This window comes from Mustela putorius, unplaced genomic scaffold (assembly GCF_011764305.1).
Source record: "Mustela putorius furo isolate JIRA1106 unplaced genomic scaffold, ASM1176430v1.1 tig00003853_pilon_pilon_pilon, whole genome shotgun sequence".
Lineage (NCBI taxonomy): Eukaryota > Metazoa > Chordata > Mammalia > Carnivora > Mustelidae > Mustela > Mustela putorius.
In genome coordinates this window covers 24,505,666-24,523,138 of record NW_025422005.1, presented here as the reverse complement: position 1 = coordinate 24,523,138, position 17,473 = coordinate 24,505,666, and positions in this window count along the sequence as shown.

The following is a 17,473-nucleotide window of genomic DNA, read 5'->3' as shown; positions in this document are numbered from 1 at the left end:
CTAGTCTTAGCACTCTTCCAGCTTGAGGAAACCCCAGACGTTTATTTCCCCAGTTTAGTAAGCCCCAGCAGAAGCACAGGACCTGTTTTTAGAGCTTACAGTCTCAGGGCCCATGGGTGGCTCAGCTGTTTCACATCTGCTTTTGGCTTAGGTTATAATCCCAGGGTCCTGGGATCAAGCCCTACATGGGGCTCCCTGCTCAGTGGGAAGCCTGCTTCTCCCTCTCCCGCTCCCCCTGCTTGTGTTCCCTCTCTCTGTGTGTCTCTGTCAAATAAATAAAGTCTTTTAAAAATAAATAAATAAATAAATAAATAAATAAAGTTTACAGTCTCAGGGCTGACTCTCATGCCCATCACTCAATGAGTCACTGGTCAGTTGATCAGGTCTATAGATGGTATCCGAGGAAAAGTGAGGGTTCTGCTATTTAAAGGGGGTGGGGGATGTATGCTGAGCAGTTTACACACATCAGACCCAGCCCCCGTTTTAGTCCCTGATCCTTTCCATCAGGCTGTAAGCCGTTGAGGAAGATGGGACCTCATCAGCTCTGCTCATCTAGCACAGTGCTTGGTGTAGAGCAGAGGCCTAACCAACATATAAGTGAATAAATATATCTCTTGGTAAACAACATCATTTAATAGATTGTGTTTGATTCAGGATGGTTTTAGTTACAAAAAATAGAAAATTGACTTAACCATAAAGGAAATTTGTTGGTTCATGTGACTGAAAAGTCTAGTGGAGCCCAGCAGTCAGGCATGGTTTGATCAGAACTCCATTTCTCCGCTAGTCTCCTGGCTCTACACTGTCAGCATCATCCTCAGGCTGGTGTCTCATGATAACAAAATGGCTGCAGCAGTTCTAGACTTCACATTTGTACTCCACACCGTCTGGAACCACTGAGAAAATAGAACCTGTGTCCCAGAATTCCCAGCAAATCCTGAGATTCACTGTGGATTGAGTAAGGTCACCTGCCCATCTGGGGATTAACCCTTAGGGGCAGAGGTTGTTCGGTGGCTTAGCTCAGAGCATATGTTTTACCCTTAGAATGGGGGAAGAGGAGGGAGTTGAATCAGCTTCCCTGAAACCATGTAAATTCGCAATGGGAATTGAGACTCTAGAGAAGTGAGAGCACTCCAGATCCTGGGGAGGTGACCGACAGGAATCCAACTCAGCTGAATAGTGCAGCACAGACAGGGTCACGGTTGCGGTCATTAGAAGGAGGAGGAGGCAGCGAGTGAGGCGACTCATGGAGGGGGAGGGAAGCCTAGGCCAAGAGGAGGGAAGGGCATCCCACGATGACATATTGAGCCCTAAATCCTCTGTATGCATCATCTCAGTGAATCCTTATGGTGACCTGCAAGGTCAGTATCCTCGTCATGTCCATTTTGCGGGCAAACCCAGAGGTCTCATGGTAAGCCCCGATGCTCATGGGTGAAGAAGGGGACCCCGGTCACCCAGAGGGTCTGTGCATTGGTGGAGTGGCCTAACCTCAGACATCCTCACAGAGGTCGTGAAAGCCAGCTTCCAGAGTCTCATCTCCCAGTCTGGGTCCTCTACCTGGAATTCTTTCTTCACCCGCCTGTCCAAACCCTGTCTCTCCGTGGCCCAGGTCAAGGCCCAAGCCCCATAACACACACTCCGTAACACCTAGCAGGATGGAATTACGCATCCGACTGTCATCCTGCTAGACTTCTGTGAGCTCCTCACAAAAACTTCACTTCATCTTTGTATCTTGGGGACTTGACACCATCAACTTCCCTTTACAGTTGCTATAGTGACCCCTTCTAAGGGCTGGAGGGACAGCATAAATGCAGGATGTTAGAGCCCTCACAGATTAACCTGTCTAATCCTCACTTTTTTTTTTTTAAGATTTTATTTATTTTTGTGAGAGAGAGAGAGAGAGAGAGAGCACAAGTGAGGGGAGGGACAGAGGAGTGGGGAGAGGCAGACTCCCCACTGAGCACAAAGCACCCCAATCCTCTCACTTCACAGGAGGAGAAACTGAGGCCCAGAGAAGTTGAGACTTGCCCAAGAATGCAACTGAGCCTAGAGCCCTGGAGTCTAGACTCCAAAAATGACATGGCTAGAACATAGTTCGTGGGGCACGCAGGTGGCTCAGTTGGTTAAGCAGCTGCCTTCGGCTCAGGTCATGATCTTAGGATCCTGGAATCAAGCCCCACATGCGGCTCCCTGCTCAGCGGGGAGTCTGCTTCTCCCTATTCTCCCCACTTGTGCTCTCTCTCTCTCAAATAAAAATCTTTTTTTAAAAAAGTACATTATTGGGCACCTGGGTGGCTCAGATGGTTAAGCGTCTGCCTTCGGCTCAGGTCGTGATCCTGGGGTCCTGGGATTGCGTCTCGTCTCGCATCAGGTTCCCTGCTCAGTGGGGAGCCTGCTTCTCCCTCTGTCTCTCTGCCTCACGAATAAATAAATAAAATCTTTTAAATAAATAAATATTTTAAAAGTAAAGTAAGTATATTATTCACTCTGGAGCCAGACTGAGCTCCAATCCCAGCCTCTGTGTGCCCTAGCTGTGCGCTCAGGGCAAGTCCCTCAACCTCTCTGAACTTCATTTTCCTCATCTGTGGGGTGGGGTTGCAGCGTGCCCACCTTCCAAGGCTGCGTCAAGAAATAAATGAGTCCTGACAGAGCTCTCAGCACAGAACATGGCACTTGGTGGCCCAGGAATTGAGGGGTTTTGTTCTCAGAGCTGTAGCCTGTGAGACATGGAAATGCCAGCCCCACCCAGTGGGACCTTTGGGGTCCTATCCTCTTGTACACTCAGGTCCACACACCTCTTCAGAGCAGCTGGGAGACAAAAAAAAAAAAAAAGTCACTGTGACCTTGTGATGGGAGTGGGCCAGAGTCCCCATTCCTTGGGGTGCCAACTAGGGCTGTTATGACTCCCTTGTAGGTCAGAACCAACCCCCCCCCCCGCAATCCTCCTGCTGCTCCTCTGGTCCCAGGTCACCCGCTTCTGCCTCAGGCTGGCTCAGACTTGGGGAAGCTGCAGACCTGAGCGGGCTCAGACTGGCGCTGGGCCAGAGCTGCAGGCCGCAGTGGCAACAGTGCGGTCCCTCACAGGCTCTGGGGAGGCCAGGAGAGCAGCGGGAGTGACAGCCTGGGCAGAGGCCCAGATTGCAAGGTGGAAGCGCCACCAGGGCCAGAGGGCACAATCCTAGGAGGGGGCCCCTAGTCCCACCCAGAACTACACGGTCTTCCCCTTTCGAGAGCCCTCACTGGGCTCCTGTTCATATGAGCCCCTGACCCCCAGGTATGGAGACACTGAGCCTGGAATTCAGATCCCAGCTCACGGTGGACAAGCCACTTCCCTCCTGTGCCCTTCAGCTTCCTCTCTTGCACACTGAGGATGGTGATGCCTTTATCAGAATAAAGTAGAATTCTGTATGTGAGAGTGTCCCAAGCTAGGTCTTCACACAGTAGGCGCCCAATGTATGTTTCTTCCCTTCTCTCTCAGGCATGCCATTGGCAGAGCAACAGGGATGGGAACCTTTGAAAATGCGCCAAGTCCCATCCTTAGCCATCCTAAGCTAAACCTGGGCTCAGTCCTGCTTCTGCCCCTTACCAGGCAACCTTTTCTGTGTCACGCCCATGATATGCCTCCTTTTTCTCATCTGCAAAGTAGACACAGTAATACCAATCACATTATCGAGTCAAGAAATTCACTCTTGTCTGCAATATATGTAAATCAAGTCATGATGCTGTACACCTTAAACTTACTAAAAAGTTGACTCTTGTTTGTACTGAGCCCTTTGGACCCAGAAACAAAGATGAACGAGACCGCGCCTGCCCTTAGGGACCTCCCAGTCTAACAGGGGAGACAGGTATAAAATTAGAGGCACAGAAAAGATAGTAAGAAGGGAATGAGGAACCTAGGCCAGGCGGGCTGGGGAAGGCCTCCAAGAAGGGGACATCTGAGCCACAGCGTGAAGAATGAGTGGGAGTTTGCCAGGGCAGCCACTGGGGAGAAAGTTTTTGTGTCAAATAAACATGTTTGATAAATTGGGCTGCCTTTCCCTTCTAGGCTCCTATCTGAGTTCACAAGGCTCCTGTGGAAAACAAAGAAATGCCCTAGAAATCCCTCCCCAGGCCAAGAGTTCCTAGAATGGGGGCAGGAGAGGGATGTCGCCAGCAGGGCAAAGTCTAAACTCAGTAGCTGGCCCCACAGAGGCCTGTCAAGCTCCATCTCCCCTTTCTATTTTATGCTGCACCAAAACAGAGCCACTAAGAGCTCCCCGAAATCAACTCCAGCAGGTCTCCTCCCTGGGTCTCCTGCCTCTCCACACCCACCTGGCAACCTCCAGTTCATCTCCTGGAAATGTGATTGGGCCCACACCCGACTCCAGCTACCTGGCACTTTTCTTTCTACAAACACACAGACTTGTCCTACCTCCCCAAATGACCGGGGCTCCTTCAGGGACAAAGAGCAGGCCTCTGCCTCTGGGACCCCAGTGCCTAGCACAGGAACTGACCCAGAGCTGCGTGGGTTGGGTGCAAGCAAGTCGTCCACTTCTGCAAATGTTGAGCTTCTGCCCCGGCCTGCTGGTCCTGAGCCAGACAGACAAGAATACGAGAAGCACAGGGAAGCCTGGGGAGAAACTCACATGTTGGCAGGTAATTGTAGTGTTGGGTGATATGGTGGGAACACAGCACCGAGCGACGACTTCACCTGGGCGCCGTGAGGAAAGCCTACAGAGTCACCAGCCCAACTGGACCTTGAGAATCAAGCAGGGGCTTTCTCGGGGGGCGGGAGAAGGGAAGACTCAAGACTCTAGCTTGGACAAGGCATGAAGGGCGCAGCACACTGCAGAGACAGCAAGGGTCTGTTAACGGCTGGAGGCTGGGAGGCATGGGAGGGAGCTGGAAGAGGAGGCCAGGGAGGCAGCTGGGGGGGCAAAGGAAGAGCAAACTTGACCCTCATGTGGGAGAGTTTGGACGCACGTGTTGGAACCCATCATTGGAGCTTCACAGAGAAGGGCTGACGTGGTCAGTCTGTGTTTTAATGTTGAGGACGGAGGAGAGAGAGGGTCCTGGGAGGAAGCTGCTCTATTAGTGCGGGGATTCGGACCACTTGGTGACAACAGTTAACACTCTTCCAGGGACCAGTCCTTATAGGCACTGCTCTAGTTACCTTTTTTTTTTTAAAGATTTTATTTGTTTATTTGACAGAAAGAGATCACAAGTAGGCAGAGAGGCAGACAGAGAGAGGAGGAAACAAGCTCCCCGCTGAGCAGAGAGCCCGATGTGAGGTTCCATCCCAGGACCCTGGGATCATGACCTCAGCTAAGGGCAGAGGCTTTAACCCACTGAGCCACCCAGGCGCCCCTCTAGTTACCTTTAACATATTAACTGATTTAATTGTCCCACGGTCCTATTCTAAAGATTAAAACAATGAGGCATAATGCAGCTGAGCATCTGGCTTAACTTTCTAGGTGGGGGAGCCCGGAGACCCACCCTCACTGGCACATGGCAAGGCCACCTGGGGGCTCCCCGTTCTCACACTAGTGATAACGATGCTCTGCTGGTGGATGTTTGCTGCGCGCATATTACATGGATCTGCTCTGTGCTCTTCAAACTGGTAGCTTGGTTTTCATCGGGGCAGCAAGAAGGACACTGTCCAGCTAGAAGAGCCCATAGTTCAGTAGAGCCGCTGTTCCAGGCCTCGCTGTGCATGTCTGAGCCACCCAGAGGGAAGTGGCCTGGTCACCTCCCCAAACTGCTGACAGCGACCTTTGTCAGGGGCAGCCAGACATAGCCTCGTGCTGTAGTTGGCTGAGAGCCTGGCCAGAAAGGCTGAGCTGATGTGGAATGAGCAGCTGCAGGGCCGGAGCCCCTGGGGCCTCCAGGCACCCTGGCTTGTTGCCAGGACACTGTGTGCAGCTGCTACAGCCCAGAGCTGGGGACCAAGCATCAGGACCGCTGGGCTCGGGGCCTCGCTCGGTGGCTGATATGCTATCGGATGTTGGGCAAATCCCTACCCCTTCATGAGCCTCCGTTTCCTAAACAGTGAATAAATAAGTTTGCCCTTGCCCTTGATCTTCTGGCCACATTCTGCCTCAGATACTGCGGCTATGGCAAAGGAGTCTCTCCTGCCAAGAAACCCAGGCACTAGGTTACTTAGGATCTCTCCTTGGTGCCAGTCCCTGTGCTGTGCGCTGGGGCCGTGGTGGGGATCTGAGCTGATCCCTGCCTTCAGGTGGTGCCCAGTCAGTTGTGGGGTTGGGGACAAATTGGAAACAAATCACAGCCCAGTGTGGTAAGTCCTCAACTATGTAGAGAGAAGGAGACCCAAGGGGCTACAGGGCCCCAAGGCAGGAGCCCCGAATCTGCCTGCAGTGGCCTGCAAGGCTTCCCGACAGAAGAGTGTGGAGCTAAGCGTGTTTTGCATCTCCCAGGCAGAGAAGGGATGTGCGCTGCTATTGAGTGGACAGTTGGGTGCAAAGGCCTCATGGGAGAAAAGACCAGGTCTGTGGAGGAGGAATTATGCTCCGCGTGGCAGGTGCTGGGAGGGGAGTGGGTGTCACCACGAGGCGATGAGCCGAAGAGGTAGGCCAGAGGCTTCGAGGGGCTGAGATGAGCGCCAACTGCTCATCTCAAGGTTCCCAGGCTATGCCAGACCAGAATGAGCAGGACCCACTCACAGGCCTCACAGGCATCTGGCAAGAGAGGGGGTGTGGGGGGTAGACAAAGCCTCTGGAAACTCAGCTCGCCCTCACCACCTTCCCCCAATGCCAAAGCCAGCCTGCCTCCTGGGACACTCCCTCCCTTCCAGTCTCAGAGAAGGACCTTCCTAGAGCAGCCCATTCACCCACACACTTCAGGCTTGTGGGCCTCCTCCTCTATCTTGTGGGTTCTTCCCGCAGCCCAGTGAGCAGCCAAACTCAAAGAACCTGCAGAAACAGCCAGCGAGCATCTATGGGCCAGGCCACGGGTTGACCTCTAGAGGACAGATCAGGCAGGGTTCCTGCCCTGAGAGGACAGGCGCTAAACTTGTCAGCACGCCAGTAATGAATTTATTTATGATTTTTTGGGTTGTTTAGAAAAACGCAGGTAGCTGGAGAGCTTTATAACAGGAAGCCGGCCTCTCTGGGCAGACCGGAAAGGCATTCCTAAGCTAGGGATGTCGCAGTTCAAACTTGAGATGCGGAGCAGCTGGCTTCCTCCGTGAAGCAGCATAGGGCATGGTCCTCTGGCCACAAGGGGTACCTGACTCCCAGCCCGCCACCTCCCATCAGTAATCTTCTCCCGTCCTTCAAATGGCAACTGCAAAGAATGTCTGAATCTTTGATCTTATTGGCTCCTCTGTGAGGTGAGACTCACAATCCCCACTCAGAGGCAAACTGAAACCTAGGAGGTCTGAGTGACTCACTTACGTCCTCACGGCAAGTCAGAACCGGGACAAGAATCCACATCTCTGGGCTCTGAGCTACACGGTAAAATCGTGGAGGAAAATCACCACTGTCTTTTCAGGTTTTGCCTTGGGTCAGGCCATCCCTGCAATGACAGGCACCCAAGGGACTTTCCTGGAAAAGAACTTCCTGGAGGGATGTGAGAACGACCCAAGAGATATTTTTGACTTGGGGACAGCCCCGTGCCGAGCCGGAGGGAGCCTAGCAACCCCAAGCAGAATCTCCAGCCTTGCTGGCAGATCAGAGCTCAGAGCAGACACCAGTCAGTGGGGACTGTGGCTCTTTCTGCCCTTGAGCATGCAAACAGCCCTGCTTTTGATGAAATGAAGCATGAGCCCCACACACAGTTCACACAGTACTCTCCAGGGGGTGTGGGCACCACCATCAGAAAGGCCTGTCTAGGGGCGCCTAAGTGGCTCAGTCGTTAAGCATCTGCCTTCGTCTCAGGTCATGATCCCGGAATCCTGGGATCAAGCCCCGCATCAGGCTCCCTACTCAGTGGGGAGTCTGCTTCTCCCTCTCTCTCTGCCTGCCCCTCTGCCTACTTGTGATCTGTTTGTCAAATAAATAAATAAAGTCTTTAAAAAAAAAGAGAGAGAGAGAGAGAGAGAAAGAAAGAGTTGCCTGTCTACTGTGGGAAGCTCTAAGCCCTTTAGCACTGGGCCCTCAAGCCCTGAACGAGGGTAGGTCTCTTTGGGTCCAGTGGGAGGGTCACTGGGCCCTTAGGGAGAGGATTTTCCAATTCTGATGAAGGGTCTTTGGATACTCTGGCTCTGGGGATGGGGGTTCTCACAATAACAGATGAGTTGTGAGAAGGACAGGAACAGCTAGGGTGTCTTGAATCTATCCAGGTGCACATATTTGCGGGGTCTGTGATGTTCTTCAGTGCCTTTCACTCCCAGGACACTCACCCCATGATTATCTTGTGCTCCCCATTGGCCTTACAAGCAACATCCTATGGAGCGAACAATTAAAGAAGGAGAAAGAGGAGGTGGGCCCAGGACCCCACAGAGAGGGACACATCTGGAATCAGATCTGCCCCTCTTCTGTGGAGTCCATCTACCCCCATGCCCTCTGCTAGCCTGGGGCCCACCCTCCCCAACCCAACCTGGCCTTGCCTTTCCGGACCCTGCTGAGCTGTAGGCCTCAGAAACCAAAGAACCAACCCGTGGTCCCTTCCAGCTCCCCCACCCCGTATCAAAGTTGTCCTTTCTTAAAAAGCCATGTCTGGGGACAAACTGGGGGCTTTCAGTCCTGGCTCTGCCTCCTTCCCCCTGCTGCTGTGAACTTAAGTAAAATCTTGGATCTGAAAAAGTACTTCATAAACTGAAAACCACTGAAGCAACAACAAAGAAAGGGAAACCATCACCCTCTTCTGTACAGAGACAAGGAGCTCACAGTCTGGGGAGACAGACACACAGACCCACAACCCCAGCATGGCCTGAAAAATGTGACAGCCAAGGGCTGTGCCAGGCACTTCGAGACAACTCCTAAGGGAGTCAGGGAAGGCTCTAAGAGGACACCTCCGAGATGGCCCCTAGGGACGCGTTAGAGTTTACCAGCTGGAAGAAAGACGAGACGAGGCATGCATTTCATAGGAGGGGAACAGCTGGTGCAAAGGCACGGGGGCTGGAAAGGGAAGGAGGTCTACCTAACGCATCCAGTCAGCGATGGGGAAATGAGTCTTGGCAAGGCAGCCCAGAACAGGGTGGAGAAGAGCAGTGACATGCTTGCAAAGACCATTCGGAGCTCAGTTCCATAAATAATGGGAATTCTAAAGGGGGGAGTGGTACTTGTGTGAAGAATTACAATTTTCGTTTCTTACAAATTTCAAAATAGAGGCTCAGAGTGAGCCAGCAAACTGCCCAAAGCCTCTGTATTTGCTTAGTACCAGTCCAAGTCTGAGTCCGCTATGAGCTGGTCAGGTCGGCACATAAAATGTGACACTAAAAAACGGTGGCCGGGCTGGGTTCAAACCCAAGTCTGTCCGACTCACAAACTCTTCGCTGCAGCAGCCACGGGGCAGAGATCCGGGGTCCTCCGTTCCCAGCCTTGACTCCAGCCCCGTGCTGGCTGGAAAGAACAGCCAGTCACCAGCCAGGTTAGGCTGCGGGCCCGTCAAATAGTCCAGCTGGGCTTGGGAAGGAGGTAATCAGCAGGTTCTCTGTTTCAGGCTAGGCTTTACAAAACTTTACACTGCCCTGGCAGGAGAGGGAAGGGCGGGAGGAGGGGGTCTTCCAAGGAACCACCTGGCAAGAGTAGGACCTCCTCCTCCTTAGTCAGGCAACATCTGAGCAGATGTGTCTAGGTCTCCCTCCCTCCTGCTCCCTGGCTTGGAGAATCGTTGCTTCCAAGATTGCTGGAAATGGAAAAGCCCCCACCCATCCTTTCTTCAAATCCATTCCACACCGTTATGCAGATGGCAAAACAGAGGCCCAGAAAGGGAGAAGGCTTCCCCATGGTCACTCAACCAGTTCTTTCCAACCCATGTTTGTAGGTCTTACTATGTTCTCCTGCGTACGGGCTTAAAATGTAAAGCAATTGAATAGCCAATAGGTGACCCTATCCCCATTGGCCTGGGGTCCCTAAGGATAAAGACTGATTCACCGGGGCACCTGGGTGGCTCAGTGGGTTAAAGCCTCTGCCTTCAGCTCAGGTCATGGTCCCAGGGTCCTGGGATAGAGCCCCACATTGGGCTCTCTGCTCAGCAGGGAGCCTGCTTCCCTCTCTCTCTGCCTGCCTCTCTGCCTACTTGTGATCTCTCTTTCCCTGTCAAATAAATAAATAAAATCTTTAAAAAAAAAAAAAAAAAGACTGATTCACCTCTGTGCCCCCCAGTGTCAGCCCAGGGCCCAGCATAGCGAAGGTGTGTGGCTATCCGGTAATCCCCACATGTCCCACAAGGACCTGGGGTACCTATGAAAGACACAGGGGGTGGACCCCCAGAGGACAGAATCTTCACGTGGGCTAGTATGAATGTGGGTGAGGAGGAAAAGGAGTCCCAGGTTCCAGGCTTCAGCTCCCGGGTATGTGAGGATAGCCTTCCCTGATTTCGAGAACGAGAACCGTTGGAGGAAGAGCAGATCTTTTTTTTTTTTTTTTAAGATTTTATTTATTTATTTGACAGAGATCACAAGTAGGCAGAGAGGCAGGCAGAGAGAGAGGGGGAGAAGCAGACTCCCTGCTGAGCAGAGAGCCCAATGCGGGGCTCAATTGGAGGAAGAGCAGATCTTGATGACATGTACAGCTGAGACCCTGAAATTACAAATAAAGGGCTGAGCGAAGAAGGCCTGTCTGAGGATGTTATTGGTATACCCTGGAGAGTGAGGAGAACTTGCGAAGAGTGGGAGAGGGTTTTGAATGGACGCTGAGGTTGGTCCTTGACCCTGTTGGAGCAATAGAGACCCATCAAAGCTCTTTTATTTTTTAAGATTTTATTTATTTATTTGACAGAGATCACAAGTAAGCTAGAAGAAGGCAGAGAGAGGTGGGGGGAAGCAGGCCTCCTGCCGAGCAGAGAGCACAATGCGGGGCAAGATCCCAGGACCCTGAGATCATGACCTGAGGCGTAGGCAGAGGCTTAAGCCACTGAGCCACCCAGGTGCCCCCATCGAAGCTCTTTCAGAAGAACTTCAGGAGGATGGATTCTAAAGGTCACTTCCCCCCAGGACCGTAGGAACAGCGCATGCCAGATTCTTCAGGAAGTTGGGGGGAGATGAAGCTGGGCTGCACCTGTATCAGTGTCCACTTTCTTCCTGTTCACCCCATTTGAACTCAGTAACCCTGAGAAGTGGGGAGGGGTAAAATGCCCATTGGGCAGATGGACAGACTGAAACGTTTCTAAGACGGGGAGGGGAAGTGGCTTGCCCAGGGTCACAGCTAGGAAGGAGAATCACAGGACCTGAGACCCTGGAGCTCATCCCCTTCCTGTTTTAAAGAAAAGGAAGGAGAGTCCTAAAAGGGAATGTCCCCATTTTGCCAGTGAAGAAGGAGAAACACAGGAAGATTGGGTCTTCTCCAAGCCATTCAGTGAATAGTGATCAAGCCCTCCAATTATCCTGGGTGTCCAGGACTAGGCCTTTCTACTGCCCCATCCCCAGAGTTTACAAAATACTTGGTCACAGGATCTTGGGTTCAAGATCACGCCACTGCAGAGCAAGCTACAACTCACTACAACTACAACTCACTACACCTCACTGTCACCCAGTACTGAGATCCAGAGACAGGAAACGACCTCCCATGTCACCGGTCAAGTCGGGAGCTAACTCCCAAGGTATTTCCTAGGGCGGTCCTTTGGAGGAACAGAAGAGAGCCTAGGGTGGTGGACCAGCCTCCGGGTGACCCTGGGAAACTGCTCTGAGCAGGGGAAGGTTCTGAGGCCCAACTGGCTGGCCTGAGTTTCCTCAAGCTAAGGCTTGCTGCTCTGTAGGAAGCCCTCAGTGAACACCAGGTACTTTCTGAGGCGGTGGTGGCACCAGGTTCAGGACCAGAACACAACCGGAGCAGCGAGCTTTTCACCCGCATTCCCGGGAAGTTGCTCCATCATTCTCTCTTACCACAACCATTTCCTTCTCAAAAAACTCCCTTCCTCGCAGGCCTGAGTCCAGCAGGCCCTCAGCACAGAGGACCCAGCTGCCATCCAACCGGCTCAGGAATGTACCAGGAGGCTCTCTGACCTTGCCCTTGCCACACAATGAGCGCGACGAGCGAAGATGAGCGCCAGTGTGCGGGGCTGGCCTCCGAAAAGGCCGGGCCTCTGAGAGTGAGAGTAACTCGCTCCCAAGGCTTGCAAAGCAGTTCGCGTACAACAGCCCCCTCAAACCTAGCGGCCATCCGGTGGGCGCGGGAGCAGTTACTGTCAACCAGCGGTTTTATAGATAAGGAAACCGAAGGCAGGAAGGAAAGGAGCTGGGGTATGGCGACTTTTCCGTCTGACTCAGCTCGCTGCTCCTCCTAAAGGTCTAATCAGGGGTGTCAGGTATCAGGTTTTGCTTTTGCTTTTGCTTTCGGAGATTTTTCTGGAGGTTGTCTGGGAAAGAGTTAAGACTTAATCATGCCAAAGCAGGAAGGGTCCCCGGATATCGAGATGGGGGGGGCGGGTGGGGTGGGGAGCGGGGATAGAGACCCATGTCAAAGAAGGTCACACAATAAGTGGCTGGGGTAGGACTTGGTCCGGCTGCAGCCTCCCACGCCTGAGGTCTGTTTCTCTGCCATCTAGGCAGGGACTGCTCCAGAGCGCACGCCTGGGGTGCGGCCGCAAACTGTGGGGGTTTGGCTGTGTGGGTGCACAGATTCCGGCCCCGCCTGCCTGGCCTCCCTGATCCTTGCAGGCCGTTCGGCCCCGCCCCTGCTCCACCCCTAACCCGCCCCTGCCCCGCCTCTGCCACGCCTCTTCCCCGCCTCTGACACCCATTCCCCGCCCCCGTCCCCAAAAGGCCCCGCCCCCGGCGACATCCAGCTGTGGAGGGCGGGGCTTCCGGGCCAGGCGGGCAGGAGCCCCGCCCCCCACCTGACGAGGGGAGAAAAGACGGTTAGACTTGGGAGCGACGCCGGCCGCTCCTGACTCATTCATACGTTGGACAATGCGTCCATTCACGCATTCAGTCTCCCCCATGTTTATTCATCCATTCCTCAGCAAATTCTTATCCAGCGCCTTCTGATTCTCTCACTTGATGCATTCTGACAGCCACTCTGGGTCACACCTTCTGCTGGACCCTGCCCCAGGGACACAGAAATGAACGACATGGAGGAGCTTCAGATTGTAGGGGCACAGCAGTGTGTGTCTGACGCCTTAACAGAAAGATGGACATACGACAGCAGCAAGATAAAGGGAGCCGGAGGTCTGGAAGCCGCAGGAAAGACTGGAAAGAGGAGTGACATCCGACCTGGATCTGGACGGGCTGGACGGGAACAGCAGGTGGCCAGGTGGAGGGTTAATAATAGTAACAACCTCAATATATGCTCTTCCCAGACTCTTACTGTGTGTTTTATTTCCATTAATTTTCATGTTGACCGCAATCCTGGCGAATAGATATTATCACCACCATTTTACAGATGAGGAAACTGAGGTTCCAAGAGATTTAATAAATTGTCCAAAGTAATACAACCAATAAATACGGGAGACAGAATTGGAATCAGGTCTATCTCCAAATCCAGTGCTAAGTTTAGACCTAAATTTAAATGTTTTGTTTTAATTTTTTAAATTTAAATTCAATTTAGTTAACATATACTCTATTATTAGTTTCAGGGGAAGAATTCAGTGATTCATCAGTTGCATATAATACCCAGTGCTCATTCCATCAAGTGCCCATCTTAATGCCCATCACCCAGTTACCCCAGCTTCCAGCAACCCTCAGTTTGTTTCCTATGATTAAGATAATTAGATTCTCTTATGGTTTGCCTTACTCTCTGTTTTCTTCTTGTTTTTCCTTCCCTTTCCCTATGTTCATCTGTTTCTTAAACTCCACATATGAGTGAAATCATATGGTATTTGTCTTTTCTCTGACTGACACATTTCACTTAGCGTAATACCCTCTAGTTCTGTCCATGTCATTGGAAATGACAAGATTTTTTTTTTTTTAAGATTTCATTCTTTTTGATGGCTCAGAAATATTTCATTGTGTATATATACCACATCTTCTTTATCCACTCATCTGCCAGTGGGCATCTGGGCTCTTTCCATAGTTTGGCTATTGTGGACATTGCTGTCCTAAACATTGGGGTACACGTGCCCCTTGGAATCACTGTTTGTGTCCTTTGGATAAATACCCAGTAGTGCAATTGCTGGGTCATAGGATAGTTCTATTTTTAACTTTTTGAGGAACCTCATACTGTTTTCCAGGGTGGCTGCACCAGTTTGCATCCCCTAGGCCTTAATGTAAGTTTAAACATACAGGATGTTAACTGTAAAGTCCTGGAGGCTATTCCCCAAATAATAGCAATGGTCATCTCTGGGAGACAAGTTTACATTGTTATACACTGTTATACACTATAACAATGTATATACTTTATACACTGACATAAGTTTGAATTGTATATGAGACCAGAGATATCTATATATGCCAGAATTCACAATTCTGCCCATGTATTAAAGTTTTTTAAAGATTTTATGTTTATTTAGTTATTTTAAAGAGAGAGCATGCACATGTGTGCAAGTGGGGGGCGGGGCAAAGGGAGAGAGAGAATTTCAAACAGACTCCACTGATTGAGGAGCCCCATACGGGGCTCAATCCCACCACCCTGAGACCACCAACCCAGCAGAAATCAAGAGTTGGACACTTGACCTACTTGACCCCTTGGTCCCTTGACCACCCAGAGGCCCAGCACCCCAGGTACATTAGTTTTGTTTTCTCCAATTCCCTTTCTTCCCCCAGAAATGAAAGTTGCTTAAGTGTGGAGGGGTTTTCTTGATTACAAAAATATAGGATCACTTATGAAAATCAGGCCATTTAAAAGTGACCATTACCAGTGTTTTTTTCCCCTTTCTGTTTCCTAAATTACTGCACCAAGGATGTACTACTCTTGTAATTCGAAAGTAAATGTTATTTTTAAGAAAAGAATTGCACCAAAAAAAAAAGGAAAAGAAAAAAAAAGAATTGCACATGTCAAGGACTGGAGCCACCCAAATCCCCAGAGCTCAGGTGGTTCCTGAGAAAAAGGGCTGGGGGGTTTGGTCATCCTCTGAGCAGAGTGAGTCAGCAGGGTAAAGGAGCTGCCAAAGCCAGACAGACAAGGAGAAACTTAGGTCCCAAATTAGAGAAGGAAGCTTCCCCTGTGCCTTAGGGCAGTCAGCCCTCATCTGAGGCTCAGACATGCTGGAGAGCCCTAAGCACAGCTGAGGTACCTTGGAGAAGAAATGGGTTGGAGGGGTGGGGTGTGTTCCTTAACAATGCATACACAGTTGGCAGGCAAGGCTTGACCGGAGAGCTTAACCTGTCCGGAGAAATAGTGAGCAAGGAGAGGCAGGAAGACCACTTCATTCAAGGGCAGCAGTATGAGTGATAGGTTGCAGTAGGAGACCTCCCTAACATGTACAGTGTTGGTAGGATATGAAGGGGGAGACAGACATACCCAACTCAACATCTCAAAGAGAAAGTGCTAGAACTATCAAGAGTGAATGTTGGTGATAAGAATGATGAGAACCATTTGTTGAGTGCATATTGTGTGCCAGGCTCCCTTATGCCTAGCACATTATATGTAATATAATATATATATATATATTATATTATATTATATATTAAATATACTATTAATTAAGTGTATATGTAACATATGGTGTGTTATATAATATATAATAGAATTATATATATAGGCATATATAGAAGTAAGGCATCTATATAGAGAGAATTATATATATGTATGTCTTTCAAGCTTGAGCTACACTAGAATCTTCCAGAAGGATTGTTGTCACAGAGATTGCTGGACCCCATCTGAGAAGTCTCTGATTCAATGACAGGGATGGGTCTAACTGACAGGTAATGTTAATGGAACTGGTCTGGGAACCACACTATGAAAACCACAATCAACATGATCTCATTTATCACAACTACCTTATGATGGAGGTTCTGTTATTATCCCCATTTTACAGATTAAAAAAAAAATACATATCATTTGAGGCTCCTCCCAGAGGAAAGTGGTAGAACCTGGGTTTGAACCCGGGTCTTTGAGACTCCAAAGTTCATGCTTAATCAAAACAATTAGTTCTGGGGCGCCTGGGTGGCTCAGTCGTTAAGCGTCTGCCTTCGGCTCAGGTCATGATCCCAGGGTCCTGCTATCAAGCCCTGCATTGGGCTCCCTGCTTGGAGGGAAGCCTGCTTCTCCCTCTCCCACTCCCCCTGCTTGTGTTCCCTCTCTCACTGTGTCTCTCTGTCAAATAAATAAATAAAAATCTTAAAAAAAAAAAAAAGTTCTTCTGTTCAATTAATTGATAAACAAATCAAGATTCTATTGTTTTGGAAACAAACTTGTAAATTGTTTCTTCAAGATCTAAAATAAGAACAAAAAGTTTGATGCCTGGAAGAGGCTGGGGCAGGAGTCACCAGCATTCCCGGGGCAGATGCCACATTGGAGGGCTTTGGGTTGCAGAATTTTTCTGTTCTTGCAGCCCTAGGTTCTCATGCTGTGGGCTCTCTGCTGGGGCAGTAGTCCTTCCTTCTTATGATGCAATTTACCAAACATATATCTAGTGTCTTGCCAAAGGAGCAAGGTAGGCTGAAAAATGGCCTTCCAAAGGTATCAGGTTCTAATCCCCAGAACCTGTGAACATAACCTTATACAGAAAAGTGATTTGGTAGATGTGATTAAATTAAGGATCTTAAAAAGGAGGAAGACCATCCTGGATTATGAAGGTGGGGCTGATGTAATCACGGGGTGCTTATAAGAGAGGAGGCAATGTGTGAAGGCAGAAGCCCAGAGAGAAAGAGGGATCTCAAGATGCTGGGCTACTGGCTTTGATGATGGAGGAAGGGCTGCAAGCCAAGGAATGCAGTTCTGGAAACTAAAAAGGCAAAGAAACAGATTCCTCCCTGGAGCCTCCGGTAGGAATGCAAGCCCTGCCAGCACCTTGGTTTTCACCCCGTGAGATCCACTTTTGGATTTCTGAACTCCAGATATAAGCCAATAAGATTGTCATTGTTTTAAGCTACTAGATTCATGATAATTTGCTACAGAAGCAATAGGAAATTGATACAAATGTAACTGCCCCCAGTAGAAAACTGCATCTGGCTTTCACATACATGTGTGGGCAAATACGTATACACCCATTCCCCCTCACACTGCTTCCGGCCTTATGTATGCAGGAGAGCAAAAGCAAATAGATGTTTAAGTGGCTTCCAGCTTTGAGAAGTGAGAGCACCCAAAGCCACCTAGACCCACACAGATCACACTGGTCTTACGTCCACAAGTAAGCAAATGTGATTCATTCCCTCCATAAACACTTAGGGGGTGTCTGCTCTATGTCCAGCATGGTGCTGGAAATGGGTACAGAGAGCCGAGCCAAACAGATCCTCCTGGGACTTCTGGTGGAGGGGTGGGAGGGAGCATAGAAA